The sequence below is a fragment of the Dendropsophus ebraccatus genome, chromosome 12, assembly GCF_027789765.1.
Source record: "Dendropsophus ebraccatus isolate aDenEbr1 chromosome 12, aDenEbr1.pat, whole genome shotgun sequence".
NCBI classification, from domain to species: domain Eukaryota; kingdom Metazoa; phylum Chordata; class Amphibia; order Anura; family Hylidae; genus Dendropsophus; species Dendropsophus ebraccatus.
This window is the reverse complement of record NC_091465.1, coordinates 76,438,559-76,464,085: the sequence shown is the minus strand read 5'-3', so window position 1 is coordinate 76,464,085 and position 25,527 is coordinate 76,438,559. Positions and strand designations below refer to the sequence as shown.

The 25,527-nt window shown below is 46.6% G+C and overlaps 1 protein-coding gene across 6 annotated transcripts in view; it reads left to right on the top strand.

Moving 5' to 3' along the window:
* The first annotated feature begins 10,106 nt into the window (after nucleotides 1–10,106).
* ARHGEF1 (Rho guanine nucleotide exchange factor 1) overlaps nucleotides 10,107–25,527 on the top strand; it is a 59,692-nt gene continuing 44,271 nt past the window's right edge. For 5 of the 6 annotated variants that reach the window (XM_069948879.1, XM_069948877.1, XM_069948878.1 and 2 more), the window contains exon 1: nucleotides 10,107–10,251. The gene's annotated coding sequence lies outside the window, so the exon portion shown is untranslated. Of the gene's footprint in view, nucleotides 10,252–18,627; nucleotides 18,699–25,527 lie in introns of those variants that run through there. The other variant, XM_069948875.1, reaches the window with a different exon arrangement.

Below are 25,527 nucleotides of genomic sequence, written 5' to 3'. Positions count from 1 at the left end.
TATACTTCTTATGTTCTTAAAATGATCTTTTAGTTTTGCTGCCTAGATCTCTAACCAATCAGCTAATCGACTGCTGAACCTCAGAGATAACACAGATAGGTGGGTGGACTGGAGGAAGAGTAGGGGAGTTGGTGAAGTCAGCCCAGTAGGTAGGTTTCTCCACTAGGAGGGTTGGTCCTGCAGTAAGAAGATAGGTTCCCCTACTAGGTAGGTAGTGTCCTTCAATAAAGGGGTTGTTCACAAAAAAATAAAAATCTTTCAAAGCAATAGTTCCCAGCAAGTGCCAGCGATTTTTTAATTTACTTCTATAAAAAAAATCTCAAGTATTCCAGTACTTATCAGCTGCTGTATGTCCTGCAGGAAGTGATGTATTCTTTCCAGTCTGACACAGTGCTCTCTGCTGCCACCTCTGTCCATGTCAGGAACTCTCCAGAGTAGTAGCAAATCCCTATAGAAAAACCTCTCCTGTTCTCCAGACTGGAAATAATACAATTTCATTCAGAACATACAGCAGCTGATAAGTACTGGAAGACTTGAGATTTTTTTTAATAGAAGTAAATTACAAATCTCTTGCACTTTCTGACACCAGTTGATTTAGCTTTAGCTGTCCGGGTATAATGAGAATTGTATTTTTGCAACAGCTGGGGGGGGGCGAAGGTTCCCCATCCCTGTCCTATGAGGAGGCCTACAGCTGACAGTGCTTATTCCAGCAGATGATGAACAAGCTGTTGCTCATTGGTGGCCCCTGTATTCATTATACAGGGGCTGATTAACTGATGTATGAGTGTCCCTAGGCCTAGATAGATAGAATCTAGTCTCCCTCCATTCCTCTGTGTGATGCTTCGTCTGTGCTGTTACATGGGATTAGGGATGTTTAGAGCTATTTTGGGGTCGCAGGCTTTTACATGGCGCAGTGCGGGGGATCTGCGGGCCGCTGTTTGATGCCTCATACACATCTGAATATTCTGCACTTCTGCCAGCAGCTCGGATCCAAATCACTTTATCCTTTTATTTGCCTTTGGATTCAGATTTCCATCAGAACAGATTCCAGCTGTATGTGAGAGATGGAGCAGATATCTGGAGACATCACTATAATAACTAAGGCTATAGAGATAGCCGAAGAGAATACACCTTGTATGTGTGGTGTCCTACCACGGGTGTTACTATTGGTTAGGCCCTTTAGAAAAGTCAGTACTTATTGTATTGAAGTGGTGATGAAGGTAGTGATAAAGTTTCGCCACTAGATGTCGCTGTATTAGATATGTGTGTTCAGATGCTGCACAGCTGAAAAATGTAAAGACTTATCGTTTATTTGTATGTCACATGTATCTGCGAACCAATGGGAATCTGTTCTTCTCCCCTATCATCTCTCTCTTTACTTCTTCTGTTTGCACTCTTCACCCACTCACAGCGCACTTTAGATGCCCTGAGGAACGAAGTCACGTGGGAGACAGGAAGAGTAGGTCAGTCTTAGTCAGAACCCCGTATTGGTAGGAGGACACAGCTCACAGTTTCTTCTCATTAATGCTACACAACACTATGCAGTGTTAAACTCCTTTCAAGAGAGGACAAGTCAGAGACAACCTCAAACCGCGCCGTGGACTAGGAGAGTCACAGAGCAGGACAGTATCCACAGACAGCAGTAAGCTAGGAACTGATCCAGATAGAGCAAAGTTGCAATAAGCCTAGGAACTCTATCTCCCAGCGCAGTTGTCAGCAGGGAACCCTCAGCATTCCACTCATCCCAGATAACAAGATCTCACACCACGTATGATACACACAGAAAGATCCCGGACTATGATTCCATGATCCTGTATCATGTATCCTACACCATGGAGCCACTGGCCACATACAGACACACAGGCGTGACCATTGTATAGAATTACCTTCCTTATTCATGAATAGAATGCAAGAACGACAGTGAAGACTGACATAAACAGGGACATTCAGGGTTGGCGGTAAGCTGGGTTATGAGTATGAAATGCCTATCTGTAATCTATAACTTGTGAACCAACTTCTAGGGGCTAGACGAATGGAAAGAGGAAATCCTGGCTGATCTCATACATAACTATGCTGAGATATACTGAGTACTATCCAGAGATAGCTTATGTATATAGAGTTATATAGAATATAACTCCAGTCCTACAAAATGTGGTCCTCACTACTGCTAGTAACAAGTAGGTGCAATTCTGTTAATAACCTGTGAGAGTAGAAGCCATTCATTGCAGCCGGTATTCTTTCCAGTCTGACACAGTGCTCTCTGCTGCCACCTCTGTCCATGTCAGGAACTGTCCAGAGCAGGAGCAAATCCCCATAGAAAACCTCTCCTGCTCTGGACAGTTCCTGACATGGACAGAGGCGGCAGCAGAGAGCACTGTGTCAGACAGGAAAAAATACACCACTTCCTGCAGGACATACAGCAACTTATAGTACTGGAAGGAGATTTTTAAATAGAAGTAATTTACAAACCTATATAACTTTCTGACAGCAGATAATCAGAAAAAAAAAAAAAATTACCAGAGCCCCCCTTTAAAGTGAATAGAGCCGAGTAGTAATACCACACACTACCTGAAGACAGGTGCGGAGCTGTTTTTGGAAGAAAACAGCTATGTTTTTGAAATTCTAGGTAACCCCTTTAAGATCCCATACACATTACACAATTGTCCAAAACCACCGTTTCGAGCAGGAGTGTGTATAGGGGGACTCTGCTTCTCTCACAAGAAGAAGGATTGAGTATACTGAATTTCAGCTGTATGCTCCTTTTGTTCTTAGGGAGATAAACCACCAGTCAGAGGTGTCTGGCAGCGGCTCTCTCTCTAAGTCAAGTGTTCATGTGTATGGGAAGAAAATGGTGAAACATGCTGACAGCTCTCGTGTATACGGCTACCTTTAGCTATAGGCCAAAATAGCAGAACATTGCGGTGCGCTCCGCATAACATCCAGCGCCCCTCCACCCCAGAGTTCATTAACATATTAATGCCCCTAATTTCCATATTCTGTACATACAGTACTGTCAGTGTATTCATATATAAACGACCCTTTCAGTGACCTCCTTCAGGGTAAACTATCCCTCGTACAGTCATGTGATCACATACGTGCGATGATACTGACAGCGTCCACCCCGCAGAGATCTCCATACAGTCAGCCGCTGTCATATCATGTGTCATAATAGAGCCATTCAGCACGCAGAGCACCATCTGCCTGCAACGTGCCTCAGCCAGGAGCCGGATTACAGCAGGGGCCAATGCAATGTGGGAGATGAGAGCGGGTTACTAGGAGGTCATCATATGGCAGAGGTCACATAGGGACAAAGATAAGATTTGTTGCCATCAAGAACCCTCACCGTGCACATTAGATGAGTGTCTATTAGGAAATGACGGGCTGACCGTCTAACGTGTACGTTGGGGGGTCTTGGATTTTCAAGACGAAGGATTGGGCTGTTGGATTATGTACTGTCTGGCCATGAAACGACCACTTCCTCTGACGCATGAAACACTGTGACTTTCTGAGGGTCAGGCTGGTGATCACATGACCCAGTTACAATGGATGCAGCAGTGTTGGAATAGAACAGATGGCACTGCCAGATTAGTGGTAGTGAGTGCGCATTATATTGGCCAACCCCCAAAAAATGGAGTGCTTCTTTAAAAGGAACCAATCAGCATGATTGTGCTGAAATGGTGCCCAGTATAGATGTACTGTGCAGCTCCCCGAGGCTACCAGCCGCACCTGCAGCAGTGGCTTTACATGGGGGGAAAGAGTTTTATTCCGGGGTGCAAGGACAGGAGAGGGGTGGCAACTAGTGATCTAGGCGGGGAGACACCTGCGACTAGTCATGGCTCTCTGTCTGCACACAGTGCTGGGATAAGGGTCCTATACCACGGGTCGATGGGGGCCCAATCAATAATGTAAACGAGCGCCGATCTGTTAGATCGGTGCTCGTTTACTGGGCCTATTACACAGCACAATAATTGTTTAGCAAGGGCTTGTTTAAACACCATACTTTACCTAACCATGTTGCAGGTCTTCTCCTGCGCTCCTTCTTCCTCCCTGTCCCGCGCAGCAGCAGCAGCTTCGGTGCGGCCTGTCTGAGCTGACAGACCGCTCAGCCAATCCCCGGCCGTGGCGGTCCTGGCCAGTGATTGGCTGAGGGGTCTGTTAGCTAAGACAAACTGTACCGAAGCTGCTGCTGCGCGCGGGACTGGGAGGAAGAAGGAGCGCAGGAGAAGACCTGCAACATGGTTAGGTAATGTATGCTGCTTGTGAAATCGTCAGTTTCCCACCGAGCACCGCTATTCCATGCAGCGATGCGCGGTGGGTGCGCAATGATTTTAGGTTTGCACCTAAATAAACGATCAGCCGATTACACGATCATCGGCTGATGGTTGTCTCTATTCTACGGAGCGATAATCGGCCGATTCTCACTTCGTGGAATAGGCTCCTAATTGACAGAGAGAGAGACCCATAAGTGGCCCCTCTGCCTCTCAATCATCCCCGTACAGCGCACTGACAGGCAAAGAGCCATGACTAGTTGCAGGTGTATCCTTGCCCAGATGACTAGCTGCCGCCCCTCTCCCGTCCTCTCACCCTCTGCCACCCCTCTCCCGTCCTCTCACCCTCTGCCGCCCCTCTCCCGTCCTCTCACCCTCTGCCGCCCCTCTCCCGTCCTCTCACCCTCTGCCGCCCATCTCCCGTCCTCTCACCCTCTGCCGCCCATCTCCCCTCCTCTCACCCTCTGCCGCCCATCTCCCGTCCTCTCACCCTCTGCCGCCCATCTCCCGTCCTCTCACCCTCTGCCGCCCCTCTCCCGTCCTCTCACCCTCTGCCGCCCATCTCCCGTCCTCTCACCCTCTGCCGCCTCTCTACCGTCCTCTCACCCTCTGCCGCCCCTCTACCGTCCTCTCACCCTCTGCCGCCCCTCTCCCGTCCTCTCACCCTCTGCCGCCCCTCTCCCGTCCTCTCACCCTCTGCCGCCCATCTCCCGTCCTCTCACCCTCTGCCGCCCATCTCCCGTCCTCTCACCCTCTGCCGCCCATCTCCCCTCCTCTCACCCTCTGCCGCCCCTCTCCCGTCCTCTCACCCTCTGCCGCCCATCTCCCCTCCTCTCACCCTCTGCCGCCCCTCTCCCGTCCTCTCACCCTCTGCCGCCCATCTCCCGTCCTCTCACCCTCTGCCGCCCATCTCCCCTCCTCTCACCCTCTGCCGCCCCTCTCCCGTCCTCTCACCCTCTGCCGCCCATCTCCCGTCCTCTCACCCTCTGCCGCCCATCTCCCGTCCTCTCACCCTCTGCCGCCCCTCTCCCGTCCTCTCACCCTCTGCCGCCCATCTACCGTCCTCTCACCCTCTGCCGCCCATCTCCCCTCCTCTCACCCTCTGCCGCCCATCTCCCCTCCTCTCACCCTCTGCCGCCCATCTCCCCTTCTCTCACCCTCTGCCGCCCCTCTCCCGTCCTCTCACCCTCTGCCGCCCATCTCCCGTCCTCTCACCCTCTGCCGCCCATCTCCCCTCCTCTCACCCTCTGCCGCCCCTCTCCCGTCCTCTCACCCTCTGCCGCCCATCTCCCGTCCTCTCACCCTCTGCCGCCCATCTCCCGTCCTCTCACCCTCTGCCGCCCCTCTCCCGGCTTCATCCCCTGGTGTCGTGGTCCCCAAGATCAGTCCTTGCAGGCATGGGCACAACTACAGCGGGTACAGTTTGCAGCTGCACCAAGGCCCTGAAGCCTGCAAAGGTCCAAAAGGTCCTCTGTCCCATATTTAGGAGCAAATACTATAGGTGACAAGTGAAAGTTAGGGGCTCCTGTTTCTGACTTTGCATTGGAGCCCTGGAACTTCAAATTACACTTTCATTCGTACATTAAAGGGGTACTCCAGTGAGAAAAAAAAAGAGTTCTTTCAAATCAACTGACTCCAGAAAGTTATAGATTTGTAATTTACTTCTATTAAAAATCTCCAGTCTTCCAGTACTTATCAGATGCTGTATGTCCTGCAGGAAGTGGTGTATTCTTTCCAGTCTGACACAGTGCTCTCTGCTGCCACCTCTGTCCATGTCAGGAACTGTCAGGAGCAGGAGCAAATCCCCATATAAAACATACACCACTTCCTGTAGGGCATACAGCAGCTAATAAGCACTGGAAGACTTGAGATTTTTTAATAGATCTAAATTACAGATCTCACTTTAAATATTTTTTTTTTGCTAGAATACCCCGTTATGGTTCGTTCACACCTACAGGATCCGCAGCAGATCTGCAGCAGATTTGATGGTGCAGATCTGATGCTGTGTTCAGTTATTTAAATGAAATCTGCTGCGGATCTGGTAAGTGTGAACGTACAATTAACCTATTAGAAAATGGGCATATTTACTAGGCCTTCATATAGGGTCTGGATAGGCAAATATAAACTAAAGGGACTCTACAGCTAAACTGTATTCCTATGTTATGATTAGGGCGGAGCATGACACAGGCAGTAAAGGGGGCAGAGCATGACACAGGCAGTAAACGGGCGGAGCATGACACAGGCAGTAATAGGACAGAGCATGACATAGGCAGTAATGGGGCGGAGCATGACATAGGCAGTAATGGGGCGGAGCATGACACAGGCAGTAAAGGGGGCAGAGCATGACACAGGCAGTAAAGGGGCGGAGCATGACACAGGCAGTAAAGGGGCGGAGCATGACACAGGCAGTAAAGGGGCAGAGCATGACACAGGCAGTAATGGGGCAGAGCATGACACAGGCAGTAAAGGGGCGGAGCATGACACAGGCAGTAAAGGGGCGGAGCATCAAACAGGCAGTATTGGGGCAGAGCATGACACAGGCAGTAATGGGGCAGAGCATGACACAGGCAGTAAAGGGGCGGAGCATGACACAGGCAGTAAAGGGGCGGAGCATCAAACAGGCAGTATTGGGGCAGAGCATGACACAGGCAGTAATGGGGCAGAGCATGACACAGGCAGTAAAGGGGGTGAAGCATGACAGGCAGTAATGGGGCAGAGCATGACATAGGCAGTACTAGGGCGGAGCATGACACAGGCAGTAATGGGGTGGAGCATGACACAGGCAGTAATGGGGCGGAGCATGACACAGGCTGATATGGGGCGGAGCATGACACAGGCAGTAATGGGGCGGAGCATTATACAGGCAGTAAAGGGGCGGAGCATGACACAGGCAGTAAAGGGGCGGAGCATCAAACAGGCAGTATTGGGGCAGAGCATGACACAGGCAGTAATGGGGCAGAGCATGACACAGGCAGTAAAGGGGCGGAGCATGACACAGGCAGTAAAGGGGCGGAGCATCAAACAGGCAGTAATGGGGCAGAGCATGACACAGGCAGTAATGGGGCAGAGCATGACACAGGCAGTAAAGGGGGTGAAGCATGACAGGCAGTAATGGGGCAGAGCATGACATAGGCAGTACTAGGGCGGAGCATGACACAGGCAGTAATGGGGTGGAGCATGACACAGGCAGTAATGGGGCGGAGCATGACACAGGCCGATATGGGGCGGAGCATGACACAGGCAGTAATGGGGCGGAGCATGATACAGGCAGTAAAGGGGCGGAGCATCAAACAGGCAGTATTGGGGTGGAGCATGACACAGGCCGATATGGGGCGGAGCATGACACAGGCAGTAATGGGGCAGAGCATGACACGGGCAGTAAAGGGGCGGAGCATGACACGGGCAGTAAAGGGGGCAACCCCTGTCCAGACAGAACGTTCTGAGTTTAGCTAGTAATTCAACTCAAAGGTAAGTGATAAAGCAATGCGGTCTATGTTAGTACTATGTATACATATCAAATATTAATATTAGTATTGTTTGCTCTGGGTGGCTCAGGTTTGCTCCTGTGTTACTAAGCACATACCTGATGGGCAGATGTGTTATTTTGCTTTTTCAATACTGCAAAATATATTTACTACACTTGTAATATTTAGTATTTTACACGATTGTTCAGTTTTCATCCATCACTAAAGAGACGAGCGATCTTGGCCTCGGAGTCTTTCTGTTTGAAATTTTGCTAGGCTCCAGTATTTTGCAACCCTCTCTACGTGATGCGTATGTATATATATATATATATATATATATATATATATATATATATATACACGCCAGAGACCTATAGGTTCATCCACTTTGTGTGGCCGCCTGTGATTTTTATTGCTGCAAAATAAACCTATGCTTTTAGAAAATGTGTCATAGTGTCCCTATTAATAGAATTTGGACCTATTTTTATCGTTGATCGTTCGCATGTAATGAGACGTCGTTTGATCGTTAACAGTAGTGGCGAAGGCAGCGATGACGACAGGACGAACGTAATAACGATCATAAGTAACGATCATCGTTCCATGTAATTGGGTTAATGATTTCAGGCTGTTTGAGTTCGTTTATCGTAAAAAAAATCACTTCGTGTAATAGTACCCTAAGGCTATGTTCACACTACGTATAAGTACGGCCGTTGTTGCCATCGGCGCCTGTGAACACTGCCTGTTGATCTATGGGATCCCGGCCAGAGCGTATACACATCGTATATGCTCTGGCCGGGATCCCGTGCGGCGCCGCAAATAACTGACATGTCAGTTTTCTGCGGCCGCAATTCAATGAATTGCGGCCGTAGGAAACCATGTCAGTTCACACTGAAGCGAGCGGCTCCGGACGCTTGCTTCATTGTGTGCTGTGGGAGGTCCTGATGTGGACACACACTGATGCGCCTGCATCAGAACCCAGGGGCCTGAAATATCACTCGGCCGGAATGATCCTGGCAAAGACCGGCCGGGTCACGGAACGGCCGGTCTTATACGTAGTGTGAACATAGCCTAAATCTGTCGCCAAAAACTGTGCACAATGCAGATGCTTAGTGATGCTTTTGCTGTTTTGTTTTAAGGATGGCGCGCAACAATCTGGTGGGAAAACCGGACAAAATTTACCACCTCTAAAATAAAATGTAATCAAATGCCGCATCACGAAACCGGACACTACACTACTGACCCAGGCAGATACAATAAAGGACTGAATTACACAGCAATGGTCACATGATTCATGTCGCCCAATCCAGTACTCTCCTATAGTCGTTCCCCTGCTCACTGCAGGTATAGCTAGACTCAACAGTCTGTGCAAACAAACACAGCTTGTTAGTGACCCCCGAGGCGCCGCTGCTCCACGTCCCTCCAGCCTATCCTATACTACCACTGAGAAAGTAAAGTATTAGTGTCCTATTACACAGAGCGATTTTTAACAATTAACGACTAACGATAAACAATCGCAAACAAGATTGTTTATCGTTAACCTGAAATCGTTCGCGATATTACACAGAACGATGGTCGTTAGTTACAATCGTAACCACGGTCGTTATTGCAACCGTTACTATGATCGTTTACACCTTCTGATCCCAGAAAAATGATGAACCATGTGCAATTACACTGAACGATTAGTGATCAAATGCGGAACTTGAGCGAACGAATGTGGAATTACAGCGAACGATTAACGATAATTTTAGGTTCAGATCTAAATCAACGATCAGCGACATAAGAACGATTTTTCGATCCTTGCCTGCAATTACACAGAACGATTATCGTTTAAGTTTGAACAATATAGCGATTTTTTGCACGATAACCGTCCCGTGTAATAGGGCCCTTACATATAGAGGAAAAGTTTTGAACAACTTCTGGCAGCAAGCGTGTAGCAGCTGCATTGACTTGCAAAGCTTCAATGCTGCATTCATACCAGGCTATGCCAGCAGTGTGGAGCCCACGCATAGGTATAACATGAGCTATGCTATGCGGCATGTGCGCCTATCTACTTCCTATAAGGGCACAAAGCCGGAAACAATTGGTGAATGTATCTATTGAGAAATAAGAAGATCAAATGTTTTGTTTCCTGGTATACTCTCCCCTTCCTCAAAGCATAGGAAATACAACCTGTGAAACCAAGACACACACACACACCATTCCTACACCAGTGCTCCCTCCCAGTCTAGCTGGTTCTCACCCCCCCCCCAGTCCCTAGCTCAGTCCTCCCCACCCTGCCTGTATCTGTACATGCAACCCCTCCCTGATGTCTGTGCACCTCCCCTGGTCTCTTTCCCAGTAGCTCCCCTCCCCCTGTCCTCCTTCCTGCCTCCCCTCCCCTCTGCTCTGTGCAGTCTACTTTGATGACAACTGGAGCTCTGTGCAGGGACTTTCTCACCCAGTCAGACACCCCCAGACTGAGTCCCCCCATGTGCAAAGGATCAGTGTGAGCTGCTGGGAGCCCTGTGCCCAGGGAAGAGGTAAGAAAGTGACCGGCAAGCTGGCAGATTTCCCCCCAGACACCTCTTTTCCTGTGTTGTGCACCTTTTTGTTGTTTTTTAAACCACTTTATTGTGTGAGGAGGGGGCTGTGACTGTCCTAAGGAGGGGTGATACAAGTGGCGGAGCTCTAGACAAGCTTAATAGGGGTATTCTGGTAGTTTCTGCGGCAGACTTATAGTTCGGTAAGAATCAGAAACTTTGCACCTTTGTGGACTAACTTTCCCAAGCGATCGTGTGTCTGTGAATGGCGGTGTTGGCATCTGCCCCCATAGCCGGGTGGTACTAGGGATTTTTGTCCGGTTTTGTCACCCGTTCTGTCACAGCCTTGTATCTGTCACTACGCCTCTTCTCGTTCGATCACTTCCTTTCATATATGTTGGTGGATCAGCACTTATTTCCTGCTGTATATACATGTGGACTCTTTATAGTCCTGGTTGTTAGCCATAGAAATGAAACTTTGTGTTTTGATACTTTGTTACTGTCAGAACAGTCAGACGTATACAATGTATCTGACTGGATAGATGTCTGCAGTTGTTGGGGGTCAGTAGGATTGAATGTTTACCTGGGACCACATGAGCAATGTGGGCCTTCAATGTCTTTATGTGTGGGGTATATTTCACGCACCCAGACAGATCATACTATCAAGGTGCAAGGTTGTTTCCATTACAATGGTATAAGATTCGCATTGACGTCTCTTAGAAACGTCCTCCCTCGGCAAACATGGTGGCTATAGTGTCATGTTGTATCAGGTCCTGGTTGGTGTGACACTTCTCGATTTCACCCATCGAGAATCATTACACCATTGAAGTTGGCCTTTCCTTCTTTACACCAGTGTTCCTCAACCTGCGGCGCTCCAGCTGTTGCAAAATTACAGCTCCCGGCAAACTTGTGGTCACTCTTGGTGGTTGTAATGTCATGGTACCATGTCTCATGGGGTGTGACACAATTTCACCTGTCACCGATTATTCCACCATTAAAGTTACACCAGTATTTGCCAATCATAGGATCTCTAGCTGTTGCATAACTACAACTCCAAGCATGCCCTGTCGCTGTATCTATGTTTTCCAGGACTCCCTAGGGTGGCATCAAACTTTTGCAGTTGCAGGAAATTAAATGCAGAGCGTTCGGGTACGGAGACAGCCGAACAGTCTTAACAGGTGTGCTCAACACTATAACTAGAGATGAGCGAATCGGGTTTGAGTCGATCCAAACCCGGACGTTCGGTATTTGATTAGCTGGGGCTGCTGAACTTAGATAAAGCTCTAAGGTTGTCTGGAAAACATGGACACAGCCAATGACTATATCCATGTTTTCCACATAGCCTTAGGGCTTTATCCAACTTCAGTAGCCACCGCTAATCAAATGCCGAAAGTTCGGGTTCGGATCGACTCGAGCATGCTCCAGGTTCGCTCATCTCTAGTTATAACCCATAGTGACTGCAGTGTATGAAGCCTGTTTTAACCCGCTCCACATCCCATCCTTGGTTCTGGTCGTCGCTTTGCCACATTGCCCTCTGTGTTTGGTGCAACCATTTTACCTGTAGCGTCCATTATTATACCACTACACTGAGACTGCTGGACTAAGACAAGGCGATGTGATGCATTCAGTTCTGGCCATTAGACCGGACACCAGGACTCGCGACCCTAATACATATGCAGAAATGCCACCGTGTTGCCCTCTTGGCAAACTGTCTATAGCATGGGTCTCCAAACTGTGGCCCTCCAGCTGTTGCAAAACCACAATTCCCATCATGCCCGGAAAGCTAAAGCTTTAGATTTGGCTGTCCAGGCATGATGGGAAATGTAGTATTGCAACAGCTGGAGGGCCGCAGTTTGGAGACCCATGGTCTATAGTAAGGATGGTCCGAACCTGCCGAGGTTCGGGTTCGCAAGAACCCGAACGCTCGGCATCAGATTCCTGCTGTCTACCCGCTCCGTGCAGTGGGTGGATACAGCCTGAGGACCGCCTGGAAAACTGGGATTATGGCTATGGCTGTATCCCAGTTTTCCAGGCAGTCCTCCCGCTGTATTCACCCTCTCCATGGAGCGGGCAGACAGCGGGAATCATTGCCGAGAGTTTGGGTTCGGACCATCCCTAGTCTATAGCCATCGGATGACAGATCCTCCATAGATTGGCAGCCTGGAGCTTCCCATACACATTACCGGTGTCACACTAGCATGATACTGACACATTTTTGCATCTGGATTATGGCTTGAGTTGACAGCTGTCAGTTCAGGTCATCAGTTTTACCATTGGGCTGAAACTTGAGCCTATAATACAGAAACATAGGATGCTGGTGTGAATGGTGATGGATGCCATTACCTTTGGGATCTGACGATAATCTAATGGGCATGAGACCCACAGGCCAACTCTGGCCACTTTCATATCATTCAGACCCTTGTGCCAGGGCTTGCCGGGCATATTTATAGAATAAGCAGTGTCCCGCAGACGGTTTTTAGCCTGTTTTACAAGGGTCTGTAATACTGACACTAAAATGCCCATGCAGTAAGTTTGTGTGAAACCAGGCTTACACGTATGAGCAGCTTGGTGGTACCAGAGATATTAGAATGTCTATAAGTCTTGGTTGGATCTGCCAACAACTAAATCCGGTCTATGGCCACCTCATCCCACTTTATTTACATAGCAGCAACAATTTTATATACCATATGCCTGTCACTTTTAGACAGCGGACAGGGTCTCCCAGTACCCACATACCATTATTACCTTATGCCACACCAGTTGGCGAGTCAGATTTTAGCATGGAGCCCAAAGCACCAGGGCTTTACCCAGACCCTGGTAAGTAGACCTGATGCCTCTGGATGTGGGTTCAGATGACGCTTCGTGGGGGCCTACAGTATGGCCAAGCCCCTATACTCTTGTATGTTATTCCTGCCCCCCACTTCATATAGTCACCTTGCCTCCTAAAATTTCCTTTTCAGTAGCTGCAGCTTCACGTTGTTGTCCAGAGTTGGCTCTACATTGACCCCCGCTCTCTTCCGGTTTGGAGTGTCACAAAGCTCTATAGTCCCACCGGAGTGCGGAGCTGACCCAGCTGGTTTACACAACAGTTGGGAAATCTACTATTAACTCTTTAATATAACAGCAAAAACAGAACTCCTCTTAGATAACATCGATAAAACCTTTAATAAAATTTTAGTATTTCCTACGGATTAGGAAAGGGCTATCGATGCGTTATGATGTGTTACTTGCTACATCGACTTCTATGGATCTATTTTTATGCTTTGGTGGTTTTCCATATCTTTTTATGCATTATTTTTCATACAGCGGTCAGTTTTTCCAGTGGGCTGGCCGCACTTACATGTCTTACGGTAAAATGATACCATGCAGCTTAAATGATGGTCAGAATATTTCCATCCACCTTTATTAGGCCCTTATGGTACATTTGCGCATATTGTTTTTCTTCCCCGTGTTAGTTTATCTGCCAGATGTTATAGTATTAGACTTTAGGAAATTCTGTCGTTCCTCGCTGGGTTTTGCGTCACAGATTTTCACACCTTAAAATTTCAATGGGAAAAATGACGGCACACAACAACCCATTCGCTGACGTCCTAATGTTATCACCTCTCAATGACAGCAAGACAGAATGGGGGGGCCCTGGTACTCACAGCCCGGGAATATTGCCGAATTTTAAAGGTATATTATATCATCCTTTTTGGGATTGTTGGCAGCAGTGACAAGCCTACGTAACATAATGTGACTACTGTTTTTGCAGTATTTTCTCCAATGTGACCATAGCCCAGCATTGGCAAAAAGTGTCTGTTCTTTTTTTTTTTTTATGTTAATTGGGGTATACATTGTGTACTGGTGTCTCAATGTATACCCATTGAGTATTCATTGAGTTTGGTGGTCTATTGTCAAGCATATGCTTTTTTTTAATTTTTTTTTTGCAGGCCATTTAAATGTATATAGGGGTATCTATAAGTTCACACACGAAAACATGTTCGTCATTTTTGACTGAAAATAAAGCAATGTGTAAACTGGGGAAAAAACGGCTGTAATTTGCAAAAGCAGGTGGTATATAATAAGCATGTTGATTATTTGGATGGTGGTATTCACTATACTAGGGATGTCAAATTCAGGCCCTCCAGCTGTTGCAAAACTACAATTCCCATCATGCCTGGGCAGCCAAAGCGTTAGCATTAGTTAGTCAGGCATGATGGGAATTGTAGTTTTGTAACAGCTGGGTGGCCTGAGTTTGATACCTGTGTTATTTCCGAACAGTTTCCCAGTAGAGCATGTTATTATATTGGAATTTGTATTTTGTATTTTATAAAATTATATTTGTATAAAAGCTGTATTTTAACCTGTCGGCTGAACGAACGTTCATCTATAAACGCCAGGATCTAAAATGCCCTGTATTCCTGACTCGCTGGGCATTGTCCATTCTATCTACAGAAACCTTACACTTATCATATGGAGTGATGATTAAGCAAGGGCAGTGTCGCTCTATTGAGAGTTACATAAACAACGTATAGGAATATCTAATGAATAGTGACATTGTTAAAGAAAGTTTCAGCCGGGCCTCATTTATCAATACTGTACATGGTGAGGCCGTGTGCAGAGGAGCAGTTGCCCATAGCAACTGATCAGATTCCAGCTTTTATTTTTAAAAAGGCCTCTGAAAACTAAATAGTTTTGATTTATCTGCCCCACTGTGTTGTACCCAGTGTGGGACGTGAGGGGGAGGAGCAAGACACAAAAAATATTAAAGGGAAAACCCCCATGTAGTGCTCTACCCCTCTAGTCTAGCACTAGAGATGAGCGGACGTTTCGGATTTCTGGTTCGTGAGAACCAGAACTATCGGTGTCGGATTCCCACTGTCTGCTCGCTCTGTGCAGCGGGTGGATACCTCCTAAGGAACGCCTGGAAAACTGGGATACAGCCAATGCCAATAGCTGTATCCCAGTTTTCCAGGCGTTCCTTAGGAGGTATCCACCCGCTGCACGGAGCGAGCAGACAGCGGGAATCCGACGCCGATCGTTCTGGTTCTCGTGAACCAGAAAAACTAAAAGTCAGCTCATCTCTATCTTGCACTTTGCATAGCACAATATATCTAGTTTTCCTGGAGATTTCCTTTAAATTATTTAATGGAATTCCCCCTAAATCCCTGCGTACCATCGCTGACATTTTATATACAAGACTACTAACCTGTATAGAAATGTGCTTGCTCCCAGCTATACTGTGAGGGTGAAGATTGGCCACAGAAGACATATGTCACATGGGGCAGTTATGTTTCTATGTTGTCCATAGGGAGCGCCACCACTATGATGTGTTCCAAGTGTCGCCACCACTACGGCCATTAGATAACTAGGTATAGGGTACATAGCGATGGGCCAGGTCTGTTTCCATTTCAGGGGTAACGTTTCTCCTATAGAAGCTCATCAGACCTCCATCGGCTTTGATCACTATACAATAAGAAGCTGCTTTCATGTTTAGCTGACGTAACCACCATATTTGCCTACACGCTTATTGTGAAGAAATTCGTCATTGTGAAGGGGCTCAACACACAGAGCCAAAGAGTTGTCAAGGATAAATAGAAGAGGGCCACATTTGTTCATAGACTGATTATGGTATGACAGTTCTGACCCATTCCCTTTAATGGGAATGGATTGCAATACCAGAGTCAGCCTATGGATAGGTGTGGCGCTGCTTTTGGGAAGAACATGAGGACATGCTTAGTCCTGGAAATCATGGTTTGTTGGCCGCACATGTCAGTGTGTAAACAAGGAATATGCTGCAAACTAAGATGTGAAGAGCCACACATATGATCTGGTGACCTTTTACTGCAAACTTAGTGGCCCATTTAAAGGTCCCTCACAGCAAATACTGTTCTGGTAATAGGCCGCTATCTGCCTACATATGAACTTTTGGCTCAGCCAAGAGGTGTTAAGCTGCTACCAGACAGCTCTGGGGGTGGGTTATGTTGAAAGCCAACATGCCCCATCCTTCTCCCCCACAACATCACCCGTCACGGAGGCCCCTCTCAGTTTGGCTGGCTGTGAATGAGGATATTTGGTATAAAGTGAAACTGATCAGTGGGGATCTCAGCACCAAGACCCTGGACGATCAAACCTTTTGCCATGTCTGTGTGACATGTAAAAGTTTTTTTTTTTTTTTTTTTTTAAATGACAGTAACACTTTAAAATCAGCTGAACCCATCTAGTGCAGTGGTAGGGAGCCTGCGGCCATCTAGCTTTAGCCTTCCTGGATGATGGGGATTGTAATCTTGAAACAGCTGGAGGGCCGCAGTTTCCCCATCTCTGATTTAAAGGGGAACTTTAACTTAGGGCCCTATTACACGGGACGATTATCATCTAACCTAAACTTAAAATTATCGTTAGTCGTTCGCTGTAATTCCACATTTGTTACGCATTTTTTTACTAATCGTTCAGTGTAATTGCACATGGTTCATTGTTTTGCTGGCATCAGAAGGAGTAAACGATCATAGTTATGATCGCAATAACGATCGTATCTAACGACCATCGTTCTGTGTGGTTAACGATTTCAGGTAAATGATAAGCAATATCGTTTGTGATCTTTATCGTTAGTCGTTAATCGTTGAAAAATTGATCCGTGTAATGGGGCCCTTAGGGAGAGTGAGGTGTAGGCAGAGTGGGGAGACTGTGATGGAGAGCCCAGGGAAAGCAATGCATTCTGGGAATTGTAGTACTGAGCAATTGCTCAACAAGGAAGTACAACAAGAACGTTCAGGACTAAAGGCCCTATTCCACTGAACGATTATCAACCGTTATGGCTGATAATCGTCCTGTGGAATAGAAGGCAACGATCAGCCGACATTGTTCATGTCGGCTGATCGTTAAAGTTGTTTGTCTTTCAACATGTTGAAAGACAAAGACTTATATAGCAGAGATCTGGTGGCGCCGCTCTGTGCAGCGGACCGCCACTATATCCTATGGGATGCCCGGACGATCAGCAATCACTCGGGCAGCTCCCCCCGGCCCTCCCTGGACTCACCCGCTTGCTGCATCCGCGTAGCGTAGCGAACGAGGAGCAAAAGAACCACTCACAGCGCTCGTTTGCTCCTCCGAGTCGGGCCGTGGAATACGGTCTTTAGGCTGCAGACATATAAACAAATACATTTTTGGTGGTTTAAGAACAGGGACAGACAAGTAAGCAATGCTATATGCTTCTGCAGCAGGTTTATTTTCAGAACCCCCCCCCCTTCCCTCGTTCTTTTCGGGGTCCCAGAGGCTGGACTCCACCTATTATAAAAGCAATACCCATGTCCATTCATTGGTTGCCAGTATCACCACTTGTTGACCGCTCAGTGGATGAATGAGGCTTTTGAGGTTGCTACATTTTTATGTTGGAGTTCCCCTTTAATAGGTTAAAAAATAACATGCAAGAAACTTATACTTCTTCTCCATCCTGTGATTCCCCAGCTGTCTAGAAACTAACATCTGACAAGGCATGCTGGGAGTTGTAGTTCCCCAACATGCTAGAGAAGGCTGCAGTACAGAAATCTTCCTCTAAGCTCCCTGCCAGTAACAGGGTGTCTGCGGGCTGTGGTATTCACTGTATATAGACTCTTATGTAGAAAAATATTCCAGTAGCTTCTTACTTTCCTCCCTGTCCCATTAAGAATTTGTCATATTTTCCATATACAAAGCTTAATGCTGAAGGAGCAGCCTGTCCTAGAAGAGCCACTTTGTACGCGAAGACATTTACGAGGGGTGTCTTGGTAATGTGGCCGTTCACAGTGGGGGTCATGTGTCTGTCATAAGGGCCTTTTGTCATTGCTGCACTAATATGTGCAGATCAAGACAGACATGGGAGCCAAGGACTGACCATTGCACCCCATGGAAGTCAAAGGCAGCTCCCAAAACTGCAGCATAACCTTCCATAGACTCCTAAGGGATTGCACTAACAGCTGGGGGCTGGAGAAGCTGGACTCGCATGTTGGGAGTTGCAACAGCTGTAGGACTACAGGTTTTGGATTATTCCCATATAGTGCTGTAGACAGAATACTATAGATTTGGTCCATCAATGAATACCCCAATGAATGGAAAACCTGGACATATGACTTTTTCTTTACCTCTTTTGCTTGTCACTAGGTTTCTGCTGTCTTAAATGGAGACAGCATAAACTAGTGACAGAAATACTGAACAGATGGGTGTATTACTTGTATAATTCTGTTTGGCCGTTCTCCTAATATGCAGGAGAATAGAATTCTTGCCGCACTCCTCCCCCTGTCCTCCAGCTGCTCATTGACAGTTGACTGCCTACACACAGCATGGATAGATAACTGCCAATCAGCAGCTGGTGGGCAGAGTTTTCTGTTTCTCATAAATATCCAGTACTACTGAGCTCATGCACATAATGTAGAGGACTACTTACTCATGTTATTCAGGAGGAGATCTCAGAATCAGCTGCACAGAACAATGTAAGTGATACATCATTCTGTCCAGCTTCTCTGTCACTAGTTGATGCTACCTTAAGATAGGACAGTATGAACCTACTGACAGTCTCCTTAACATATTGGTTTGCAGTTGTCTGACCTGTAAGGCCTTGTCCGATCTACACAATCCTTTGCAATCCAAACAATTGGCGACAATGTCTTTGAGTGCGCTTCCCCCCCCCCACACATCACTGCTACGGTATTGGGCCATACACTGACTAGCAGTTATATGGTGGTGGTATTTTTATTGAGTTCCTTTGTTATGTTATGGCATTTTTCTGTATTTACAAATCCCCCCCCCCCCAGATCTTGGGAAACCCCTTTTAATACGCCATACATGTGAGGTTGTGCTGCTGGCGCGGTGCAGTGAGCTGCTCTGGATGTGCAGAAGAGACAATTGTTCTCTGCAGAGTAAAGTAGTTGTTTGGCCTTGACCACCTCCTGATATTGTTAAAGGTCTCGGCTTCCTGGTATTTTCCTGATAAATGTTGGCGCAGCACGTCGCTCCCTCGCTAGGCCTCACTGTGTAGCTGAGCTGGTAGCAGAGTATTGTATTGGAGGTAGTGACTGTCTGCAATTAAGTCCACGTTTCGGCTTTTTGCTTATATCAGCAATCCTATAACACGTATGAGGATGTATACAACCTATGGGGTCGGAAATTATAAGCAGTGTTAGGTTATAGTTCTTCTACTTCTATAAATAACTATAGCCTAATATCACAATATAGAAGAATTAATGTATTGAACTCCTTGGGCTCTGCTACATGGCCACATACACCGTCCTATAATAGTCAGTATATAGTGACGTCCCCTATAGCCACCCCTGGATGTGTATGCATCTTTGTGCAGCCCTTCTATCATCTTGCTTTACTGCTGTTGTAAAGCACTTGTTCTAGTATATAGGTTTGTCATTGTTACTTTTTTATTCCTCACATAGTCACGTACAGGTGAGTGCAGAACAGATAGCATGCTGCCATATTGCTTAGCAATGAGGATGACACTGTGTAAAGTGGCGGGAGGGGGAGTAGTAGATGGAGGAAGTGACAGCAGATAAGGACTTTCACTTTCTGGCGGCAGAGTGCTGTCACTATAGATAGGACTCCATGACAAACACGTGGTATGGATGTATATCCTATAGGAGGAACAGGCGGCACTGACCTGCTCCTTTATGGGAACCAATCTCGTCCATATAGGAAGCAATTCTGATAAGAGAAGGAATAACGCTATGGGCAGTTCCCTAATACACAGGGAAAGGACTGCAACTTCACAAGCTGAAACTATATTTCACATCCTGCAAGTTTCCATCGCCGATACAGAACTATATGTCAGGATTACAGAATATTTCAGCAGGTGACTGTATATTGCTATGATATACAAATACTTGAGGGGCTCAGTCTACTAAAATGAAGGTGCCAGTGAGACCATGCATATATGGCTGCTGGGAGGTCGCTCAGCATAGGGCTACTCTCTCCTCTGATCAGTAGTTTCCCTGTGACCGGACCCTTACCTTCAGCAAATCATAACTTTATGCCTTCACTTACTGTGACTGGAACGTCCCTTAAAGCAATATTATTACATTTTATGGCATAATACTACACATGTATCAATTCTATGAAAGCTGTGGGGGGCAAGGATATCCAATTGAATGGCGCTGTTGCTCTATGAAAAGTGAGAAGTGTGTGTGTGTATATATATATATATTTGTTGCCACCTAACAAATATTAGTGTTGTTCCACTCAACATGTTGCTGCGCATGATTCCATACTTGTTATTGTCAATTTAGTCCCACAATTCTGATCTGCTGCTTTTTGCTGAAGACACAAAAATCTGTTTTTAAGCTTTCTCCCTGTCTCCCCCCTCCCTTCTGAGACAGCTGATGTAAACAAGTCCCTGGCTGGCTTTATCTGCAACATTGTAGCCTCTTTGTAATGCTGGGAGGGTTAATCACAGTGAGTTCAGCAGCAACTTGACCTCAGAATAACCCTCCCAGCATTACAAAGAAACTAAAAAAGTTGCAGATAAAGCCAATCAGGTACTTGTTTACATCAGCCGTCTCAGAAGGGTGAGAGGAGGAGGGCGAGACAGAGAGAAAAGCTCGCACACAGATTTTTGTGTCTTCAGCAGAAAGCAGCAGCTCAGAACTGGGGGAAGGGGACTGAATAGATAATAAGTATGAAATGAATTGTTAGTCTCACCCTGGGCAGCAACATATTATGTTTGAGTGGAATACCTCTTTAACTAGGAAATAATGATGTAGAACAGCGCGACTATGGATCAGTGCTCCTCTGTACGGTGTCAATGAGAGGCAATGAGCTGTATGTTTGGCTTCTATAGGGATTGTATTATGGCTCGGTACAGCTTTGCAGCCTCACTGGGATTCTCTTTGACTCTTGAGGGCAGGCTCTGTGATGCTTTACAGGTTTCGCTGACCTCTGCCGAGCACTTTTAGTCCCTGGTTGAGGGGCTCCGCTGTGTAATGTGCCCGTCAGCTGTGTCAGGACAATGGCATGCTGTATTACAGGGAACGTATGCGGCGAGGTAGCTGTGTCTTTGTCTGGATAATAATGCGCTCAGATGTTGGTCTCCTTCCAGATGATGTGATCACCGCCTCAGCCTCTAACAGTGGCCGTCTGTGGAGCACAGGGCCGCTCTCCACAGGCCGACAGAATGGAGGTTTTGTGAGCTGTCTCCTGTGAAACGGGGCTGGGTGTTCCTCTTTCCACCAGCCGCTGGGTGGAATGGCAACTTGGGCATCTTAAATTACCCTTTTCCCTTTCCTCTTGAGTCACTGAGAGGTTTTTGTGCTCTTACAGACAGGGTATTCATGGTAAGGGTCAGGCCAGAAGGGGCCGGGGACACTGTAATAACAGACAGAGGTGCTGGCAGGACTGTGAGTCACTGTGCCCGTGTGTGTGGGTACCTGTGTGCTTGTCATAGTGCCCGTCTGTGTGCTGAATGCCGCTGTGTGTTGCCTGCCACATACATCTTTCCAATACTAGTATTATATGAGTCACTGAATATTCTATTCTGCAAATTATTTTTCTTTTTTTTTGCAATTTTTCACCCCAATATTGTCTACTGAACCAAAGGGGATATGTGTTAGCAAAACTCTTCATATCTGGAAATACACAGGATCCAGCACTCACATCAGCACATATTTACACGTATTTCATGATTGATTCACCCAAAATTTTCACAAGGACAAACGCCAAGATATCATCTGATCGTGTGTTGGCACTGGAGCGCAGTATGATGTCATCTTGTGTACAGCCAATGTCATGTGTATTCGATTTCCCCATACAAAAAAAAAATCCAACAATGTTGTTTCTACCATTTTATATTCTTTTTTTTCTTACAGCTCTCTTCTCTATGGGGTGTAAAAATGTATCATATGGGAGATCCTGTTGTGAATATCCTAAAGCAATGTGTCACCAGCCGTCAAAGAGGTTACCCAATTTTATGTGAATAATGCTTAAAGGAGAAGTCCGGGCATGAGAAAAAAATTCAAACTGAAGGCGGGGGAGAACTTAACAAATTATAATAACTCACCTCTTCCTGTGCCTCTCCAGCACTTGATCATTACTCTGGGACCCTGGCCGGGCTCAGGGATCTCCTGCAGAGCCAACGCCAAGACTTGGTTGATGGACAGCCCACTCTGCTAGTCAGTAACTGAAACTGGACGCTGGTCCAGTCACTGATTGGCTGAGCGGGCAGTCCATAAGCCAAGACGGGCATCCCCCCCACCCGAGTTGAGATGTCATCAAAACTCAGGGGAAAATGCCTTTCGGTGGGGGTCCCGGAGCCTCTCAAACAGCACATCATGGGCATGCGGAGAGGTAAGCAATGTTTGATTGATATGTTCTCCCTGCCCCTGTAGCCTGCGAAACTATGCAAATGGTCTGACTTCTCCTTTAAAGCATACTTGCCATTACACAGACGCGTTTGCCGGTATGGTGTGTATTACTGACACCATTGGGGGACCACAGAATAATCTACGCTGTTGGCCTGTACATAGCCGGTCCGACTCTGATTCTCTGATTGTTTGCAAAATATCTTGTCATGTATGAGGCTATCATGGACAGGGTTGTATCCACTTCTTATTCACTGACTGCAAACAGAGATCTTTAAAGGGTTAGGAGGCCTTAAAACGTTCTAGTACGTTTTTATTTATACCGTAATTTTCTTTTTTTGCGGTTAATGATTCAGACATTTCTGCAGAAATGACACCACAGTGACACACGCATTCTAAACAAAAACACGTATTTAAAGGGAACCTGTCATATTACGCATCATTATGCAGTCCAGTCTACAGGCGACCTGTTATAAGGCAGGAAGAGCTGAGCAGATTGATACAAGATAAGTTCCAAGATAACTTGTTAATTATTCATGTAAATCTCTGCTCATTCTGGGCTAAGTAGTCATCGGGGTGGTCCTACTCATCTATCTGTGTGTGTAACTGTGATTGTAGAGAGAGCTGTCAATCACTGAGTAGGACCACCCATTTGACTACTTAGTAATCAGGTGGGTGATTGCCCACTCCTTCTCCATGTACACTTGTACATAGGTAGCTGTCAGTCTCTCCTAGCCCAGAATAAGCAGGGAATAAACTACTAGTTATCCTTCAACTTTTGTTCTCGAATGTTGACACTTGAGGTGTGAGCGAAAGTTGAGATTATGACGGTAGGGACTAGAAGTATCCATGTGCTTTCAGCATGAGGACACCTCTTCCTATTCCTTCTCTTTCCTCCATACGTATGGACGTCCAGCTTGGCTGAGCATGCATGTGTATTTAATAGGAAAAACACTGGATTAAATGTAACTACACGGCAGATGCAGAGGTTGGAGCTCAGCAGTTTAGTGTCCCTTTAAGCCGTTTCCTGGTGTGCACTTGTATATATAATTTGTGTACTGTAGTTGTCAGTGCGGCGCAATCATTAATGTTGTGGATATATTGGTAGCCAGACATCTGCTTCCAGCAGTGCTTCACTTCCAAACTGTTCTGTCCCGAGCCAAGACATTAAGCTAATGTCTGTGGGATTTCCCTGTTTTTCTATTGGCTGTGAACGGTTTAGTGATGTCATGGCTGACGGTAGAACCGAGCTGTAGCGGGAGCGATTCTTGTCATGTGGGCACTGCCAAGCCTGGCACCTCTGGGTGTTAATTTTTACAATCTAGAGATGAGCAGGAGGTTGTGTAATTGGTTGGTGTATGCTTCACCCTCTCTTAGTTCCTCTTTTTTGTATTAGTATCTGTATTGGTATCGGGCAGATAACTAGGACTTCACGTATTCACCTCCCTCACATTTATAACAATGGTTCCCGCTCTGGTTTAGATTCTATATCTATTGCCCCCCTGTATTACCATCCCTCATGCCCTCTCTCCTTACCTCTTTCTTGTTCTTTCTATTTTTTTTTTTTTTTGCCCCTCTTACGGTCTGTCTTTCTCATTCTCTACTTTACGACCCCTTCTCCATCTCCAGGATCTGATAATTCAGAAATCCCAGTCATCATTGGTTTCTGTTAAATAATAGATAATGCTGGGATTCCTCCGATAAAAACAAACGAATATGTGATAACTTTATATTCTCTGTTTCTGTTTCTTTGTTTCGGGATTTTGTGATTCATGACTTCTCCTCAAGATAGGCCCTAAAGATCTGATTGATAGGTTGATGACACCCGCCGCCCCCCACGATCAGCTGTTTGCTGCGGCTGCATTTACAGGAAAAAGCCAGACACGCACAGCGCTGTACAGTGGGAGTGCTCCACAATGTTTACTGTGTGTATGCAGGTGCCATAGCTCTCGTAGACAGCTGATCAGTGGGGTGCCGTATGTCTGCACCTTGCTGATCAGATATTGATGATCCATCCAGAGGACAGCGTGGTACCTGGCAAATACTGGAAAGAGTTTTCTCACCAAGTGTTGCACCGCAGCAAGCAAAGGAGGAGGCCAAAGAGGCCGTAATAATTTGGCCTTAAGGAGTGTTCTCACTAAGAAATAGGTGAGGAATTTCAAGCGGAATACCCGCTGCGGGTTCCGCTTGAAGTTCCGCCTGTCCCATCGATTCGATGGGATTTCTTAATTCTCAATCCGCTATCTGCCCAAAGAATTGACATGATAATTCTTATGGTGTGTTTACACTGACAGATTTATCTGACAGATTTTGAAAGCCAAAGCCAGGAATGGATTTGAAAAGAGGTGAAATGTCAGTCTTTCCTTTATGACCTGTTCTCTGTTTATAGTCTGTTCCTGGCTTTTGCTTCAAAAATCTGTCAGATAAATCTCCCTGTGTAAACGCACCATGAGGGTGGATATGGAGTGCTTGTGAGACATCATATTCAATCAATGGGACAGGAGGAACTTCAAGCGGGGTTTGTGGCGAAGACTCCACTTGAAATCCTGTGCAAATTCTGTAGTGTGAACTGACCCTTACAGTGTAGTGTGCAGAGGTGGATAAGCAATATTACATGTAGTAATAATGAAAATAGGTGTCCGCTCCTAAAGTCTCTCTATCTCTCCGCCAGCTCATGGGCCTGTGTCATGGTGACTGTACTCAGGTCCCCCAGGGCTCACAACCTCTCATGGCGGCTGTATTTGGGCTTTGCTTAGTCTCTTTGGCTTGGCCTCCAGCTTCTCTCATGGTGACTGTATTCAGGCCTGCTTGTTCGGCAGGCCCCTTAGGTACCACACACATCCACCTCTGCACTACACTCTGGGGCCAAATTCTCCCTATTCCGGCTCTTTGGCCTCCTTCCTCTGCTCGCTCCGGTGTACCGCTTGGTGCCACAACTCTTGCCAGTGCTTTTAGATTCAGGATC